We start from the raw sequence: 6,179 nt of genomic DNA on the forward strand, positions 1-6,179 counted from the left end.
GTCACCTGTGGAGGGGGTCTCCACTGAGGCACTACCCAGATAACATTGGCCTGTGGGGATTTTCCTGGCTGTTTATTGATAGAGGCAGGTGCAGAAAACTGTGGGTGGCACCACTCCCTGAAGTGGTGGTCCTAGGCTGCATAAGCAAGCTAGGTAAGCCTGGGTCAGAAGAAGAGCCAGCAAGTTCAGGGCTCTGCTTTAAGTTACTGCCTGAGTTCCTGACATGACTTCCCTCAGTGATAGACTGTGACCTGGACAATAAAAGAAACTCTTTCCTGCCCTAAGCTCCTTTTGGTAAGAGCGCTTATCCCAGCAACAGAAAGGAAACTAGAACACTGTAGCACCATGCTAGGTGGGTAACAAAGGAGCAGCAGTCTCAAATATTGGGTCTGTAACATCATGTCAACCACTTATGCTCAGATACTGAGAACTCATGTTCCGGGTCAGCTGGGCACCTTTCTTCTCAGACAGTCCTTCAAAATTCAGATCAACCCATAGGGAAAGAACCCTCTAGAGTTACTTTCGGTTATCCTAAGTTTGCAAATACTCCTGGGAAGCCAGATGTTCACCTCCAATTTTCTTTAAGAATTTATTTTAATTTGCTCAGCAAGTTCTACTTTTCGCTGTCAAGCTTCTGGCCTTAGTTTTCCCTCCTACAGAAACTGAAGCTAAAACAAAACAAAGGAGTTTAGAGACAGATGTTGCTCCAGCTTCACACACAGATTAGCAGTGCACCAGTAAACAGTCGTTTACCACAAGTCTGGCAGTGAACATGTGTCTTCAAAGCTGTGCTTTTGCAATGACTTCTCAACTTTGTTTGTTTTTGTATGGTTGCAACTGCCTCTATTTCTTTGCCACCATAGCTAGTCAAAGATGTAATTTTGAATGTGAATAAATGCTGTTCTGTTTTGAGGAGTTAAGTCATATTTAATGTTTATAAAAACACCTTCCTTTGGTTAATTTACCTCACGTCTATCTTTCTTCTTTTGATTCAGCTGTTCTGCTAATCCTATTGGGCGGGAATGCTTACTAGTGAAGTAAGATGACTACCCTCTGCGCTGCCAATCCCACAGGTACTATAGACCAGATTTCCAAATACTACAGAAGAGTGGTATCTCATTTTGCACAGTATCATTTCCTCTGCTTTAATCTCATGGTTTTTTTCTCTTTATCATGCATGACTTCTATGGATCTAGAATCTAACATTGCTCACATTATCAGAAGGAGTCCCCAGTGAATGATTGGCCTAGGAACATAATTGAATGTGACTAATGAGCCTGTCGTTGGGAAAACGGTGATGTGATTGCACACCCATCAAGCATGTCCTATTCCACCACCTTCATGATATCAGAGAACGGTGGAAAAGTGGGACAAGCTGTTAAAGGATTTGCTTCAGTGAAGGCCGTGGAGCTAAGAGAAATTCAAGAAGGGACTCTGTGAGGTTGGAAGAAAGTTTTAATGATTTGGGGGGAGAGTAAATGTAGAAACACATTTTTCTTGGCATTAGACTGAGCACTGCCAGGGCAAAAGGTTTCCACGCGAAAGAGCAGGCTTGGCTCTACTACAGGGTTCAATTTGTTTCTGGCTCTCGATGGTTAAAAACAGTGCAAAATCTGTTACAGTTACATGATGTGAGAGGGAATGGCAAGATTGTAAGGACTTATGGGAAGGCAGCTGAAGGAATTTGGGAAATGGTAGTAGATGCACTGATTGTCAGGAAATGTAATCACCAAAAAACATTTTTAATAAGAGTGAAAGCTGTGTGCAGAACAGTAAAATGGTCCAGCCACACATTTCTCACGGTTGTTCTCACCATCACTTGAGACATGACTGTTTTCCAAAGAGCAGATAAGGAGACACTGTGGCTTGCTACCTGTGGGTCTGGAATACTCATGGTTTCTTAGTTTAGAGAACTAGAGAAATGCAGTCACCTGATTAGGGTGTATCAATCTCCAATCAGCAGTCAGGGGAAGAGCAAAGGGACACAAGGAAGAAGGTGGCAAATGAAAATGGAGGAAGTGTCTGTTCAGAGGAAATTCCCATGGCAGCACATGGTGACTGAATTTTACAACACTGTGTTCCTTGAGGTCAGGGGTTATGGTTTATTCATCTCTTATCTCCAGCTCCTAGTCAGCTGATACTTCACAAAACCCCCAGTAAATGTTTGTTGAACTAAATCAGTTGAAATAGCTAGTTGTGTTTGTAAGGCAGTCCTCTTAGGTAGAACTTCCTGCTTACAAATGATGGTATCAAAGCTTGAAAAATGAATAGAGACAGAACTGGAAGGAACTGGGAGGAATTGGAACATAATCTTTAGGATCAAAATGCATAGCATTTCCATTCTAAAAAAAAAAGGATACTTCAAACTAGGTCTTTAGTCCTGTGGGAGAGCTGCAGAGAGAAGAGCTCCTGGCTGATGATCATAGGCCATCTCATATTCACTCCTGGATCTCCCTCCTGGATGACCATAATATGTGTTAAAATTTCTGAGAAAATGTCAGTTAGACAATGGTTTGTTTGCAGTATCCACTCCACAAAAAAGCTTCTCACACTTTTTAAATAATTTTAACTAGTCTCTCTCTCTCTCTCTCTCTCTCTCTCTCTCTCTGAAGATAATGGCAGCAAATGAACACTATCTATCATGGTAAGAGAGATTCCATCACTGGCTAGGACATGATGGAGTATAGTCATTATATTCTGGAAAGAAATGATTCAACTTAGTAGACAGTGTTCAGAACGTATAAACCAGTGTTTTCTAAATTTGGAATACTCAGAGGTGCATTTTCATAGGTGTAATTTGCTCTCTATTCATGCTTCCTATAATCACAAGATCTCTAACTGAAAGCATATCTATTTTTAGCATGTACTACTTATCTGAACCAAAATGGACAGACGTGTGCTATTATTCCTTAATTTGTGCAAATGTGTGTCACTGAAATTTTCATTAACTTTGAATTTAGGAAGTGGTTTTATTTTTGGTTTATGCATTTGTTATTTTATAGCATATAGTCTGCTTCCTCTCTATACAGTTCAAATGGGTTATGCCTTACATGAAGTTAGAAATAATACAGTTATTTAAGGTGGTGGCTGGAAGTGAATTGATTCCTAAGTAAACAATTGGGCTGTAGAAACTGAGCTTTAAAAATGCTTAGTGCTTCAAAATGTTATTATGAATAGATGAACAGGGGTAGGGCTTTTGTTAGCATTGTTTATTCAAAAGACATAGACAGAGAGAGAGAGAGAGAGAGAGAGAGAGAGAGAGAGAGAGAGAGAGAGAGAGAATCAGAGGCATAAAGACAGAGAGAGTACTAATGAAATGTTTAACTCAGTGTCAACAAAATAATGGTCATATGTACTGATTTGTATGAATTTAAAGTAAAAAATATTGTAAGAGATTAAACAGTCTAGACAAACCATATGTTTAGTCTTGTATAATACATATATTTCATAGGAAGTAATCATTGTCCTATCTACCCAGCCTTTCCATATTAGAAAGAACAAAGTATAACTCAGTTTCCCTCCAGAATAACACCTTACTTTTTACTAACATATCCATTGATTTTCATTGAATTTTCATCACACAAGGAAGTGCAAAAGTGGAGTTGAAGAACAGATGAGGGGAACATTTAAAGGGATGATTATTGGATTGATGCTTCTTTTTTAAAAGAATCCTTAGTTGCAACCTGTTATATTAAAAATGTTTCTGACTAGGTTACAGGCCCAGTAACGAGCACATTAAATACTAACTATATTATTGTCCATAGACAAAATCCAAACCAAACCAGTGTTATAAAAAACATAAACATTAATGACTAAAGAACCCAAGACAGGGAAGTGTCATAACAGATCAACCAGGAAACCTCAAAAACAGTGGGGATTGGGTTTGAGCCTGTGGGTTTATAATGTAAGAACCCTAGAAGGCTTCAGAACTACTGACTATGACCAAATCATTACAGATATGACTATATAAAGTAGATGAGCGAACAGGATGGGGGAGATGGCAGAAGACCATTGCTAGTTTGATGACACAAGAAAGTTCCTGTTTGGGAGAAGAGACAGTATTTATGTGTTAGGAAACTTTATACAGAGGAATTAAAGTCAAATCCATGGAACATCTCCCAAGTTACTCAACTTAGCAATTGAACATTTTTTAAAATCAGAATGTGAAGCCCATTTTCAACTATTAAAGTCTGTACGTAGGCCAGAAAATAGTAGTGTAAATTACTAGTCACTAAGTAGATTTTAAATGCTATTTTGAAACACATTGACTAATGTGATTGAAAATCCTGGGGAAAGGGATCTTCAGATAGCTTTCAAGATGTTTGTGACATCTGTAAGACTCGTCAATTACTAAAATTATTAAAATAATAAGTTTCCTGATGGTAAGACCAGTATGAGAAAATCAATCTTGTTTCTGCCCATGTGATCAAAAGAAAATTTATGACTCATGGTAGCAATAACAATAAATATTAATGTATCAAAGCATAAATCTAAACACTACTAGTGAATGTGAATGTTGTTAAATTGATATTTAATGGTGACAACAAGTATTTATGAATATTGCAAACAGAGCTATGCAAAACTTTTACAAACACACCTATAAAACTTGATCATTAATATTAAATTCAATCCTATTTAAAACATCCTTATTAGATGTTATAACAGTGTTAACAATGTTAATTCTTCAGAAAACCATGACTCACAATTGTTAATCTAAAATAGAATGGAACAAATTATTTTTAATTTGAAATGACAGTTTTGGAATTGATATGTAAGCATGAGTAAGGGGAACTTCCTTAATTTCGTCTAAAACATGAAGTGTGTAGCATTTAAAATAGCATCAGGTAAAATTGTCGAAATGATCAGATTTAATGACTTGCAGGAACGTTATAGATGGTGAACAGGATGCTTCATAATAAAGTCTATCAGTCTGAAAAATATATCTAAGATCTTTACCTCATACAACATACAAAGATATGAAAGGTAAAATTTGAGGAAATTAGCAGGAAATGAACCTTGGATTAGGTATGGATTTCCTAAACCCAATAAGTACGATGTACTTCGAATAAGCACTGGTTACTGGGCAGGAGGCGTGGCTGGGAATGACTCAGTCAGTAAAGCATTTATCCTTGTAAGTATGAGGACTTTGGTTCAATCCTCAGAACCTATGCAAAAATGCAAGGGGTGGTGGCATGTGCTTATAATAACAGTGCTGGGAAAGTGGATGCAGGAAGATGCTTGTAGCCCATGGACAACCAGCTTAAATTAATGGATGATCACTGGACAAATGAGTGACCTTGTCTCAAAGAGGTGGGCGTTGTTCTTTTGAGGATGACACCCAAGGTTGTCCTCTGGTATCCATGTGAATGCACACACATGTACATTCACAGTGAAGCAATATGTACCCACAAATAAAGGTACACACACTTCTGTCAACAAAAGCATTGGTAGGTTTAGGTTCACATAACCTAAACTTTCTGCTCAATTTTGAAGTTATAAGAAGAATCTATAAAATCACCAATCTTCAGTAAGGAAGAGACAGTAAGCCTTACCATGAAAGATCAAAAGGCATAATCAGGCATTTCATAGAGGACATATGAGTGACTGAATACATGAATGTGAATCCTTCCAACATAAAGTCCAAGACATTAAACCAAAATTAGATAGAAGTTTATACTTAGTGTACTAGCGGGAGCTGAAAATGTAAGAATGTTGGGGTTGCTGAATAGGAGAACAGAGAATCGTGGAATCCACCTCTGGGTTATGGATTGATGTAGCCCCTTAAACAAACATGAGTTTCTTTACCTAGCACTTAGTGGGAATTGGTCCTGATCTATGATTCTTGCTACTTAGGGCATTTTTTAAAAAGCCTGTTTCACGTTTGTCAGGAGAATGTTTACAGTAACATTCTTAACAACAAAACGTGTAGCAATTACTATTTGTTACAGGGAAAATTCATAGAACACAACAGAATGTAAAATAGAATGCAGAATATATGTAAATTAGAACACATCAGTTCAAAACAATGACAACGAAGAGTTTTAGCACAGCAAATGAAGAAACTCCACAAAATTAATATTGAATGGATTTCTGTCAGATGAAATACGTTGGTAGAGAATGTATATAATCATGTTTGCCAAAGATAGAAAATAAGAAAAATATACAGTGTCTTATTGAAG

At 37.5% G+C, this 6,179-nt stretch overlaps 1 long non-coding RNA gene across 2 annotated transcripts in view; it reads left to right on the forward strand.

Moving 5' to 3' along the window:
- LOC146891972 (uncharacterized) overlaps nucleotides 1-2,583 on the forward strand; it is a 196,833-nt gene extending 194,250 nt beyond the window's left edge. For both annotated transcript variants that reach the window (XR_015734928.1, XR_015005076.2), the window contains one exon: nucleotides 996-2,583. This is a non-coding gene — a long non-coding RNA (uncharacterized LOC146891972). The remainder of the gene's footprint in view (nucleotides 1-995) is intronic.
- Nucleotides 2,584-6,179: the final 3,596 nt, after the last annotated feature.

This window comes from Myodes glareolus, chromosome 14, assembly GCF_982192425.1.
Source record: "Myodes glareolus chromosome 14, mMyoGla1.1, whole genome shotgun sequence".
In the NCBI taxonomy this organism is placed as follows: Eukaryota; Metazoa; Chordata; class Mammalia; order Rodentia; family Cricetidae; genus Myodes; species Myodes glareolus.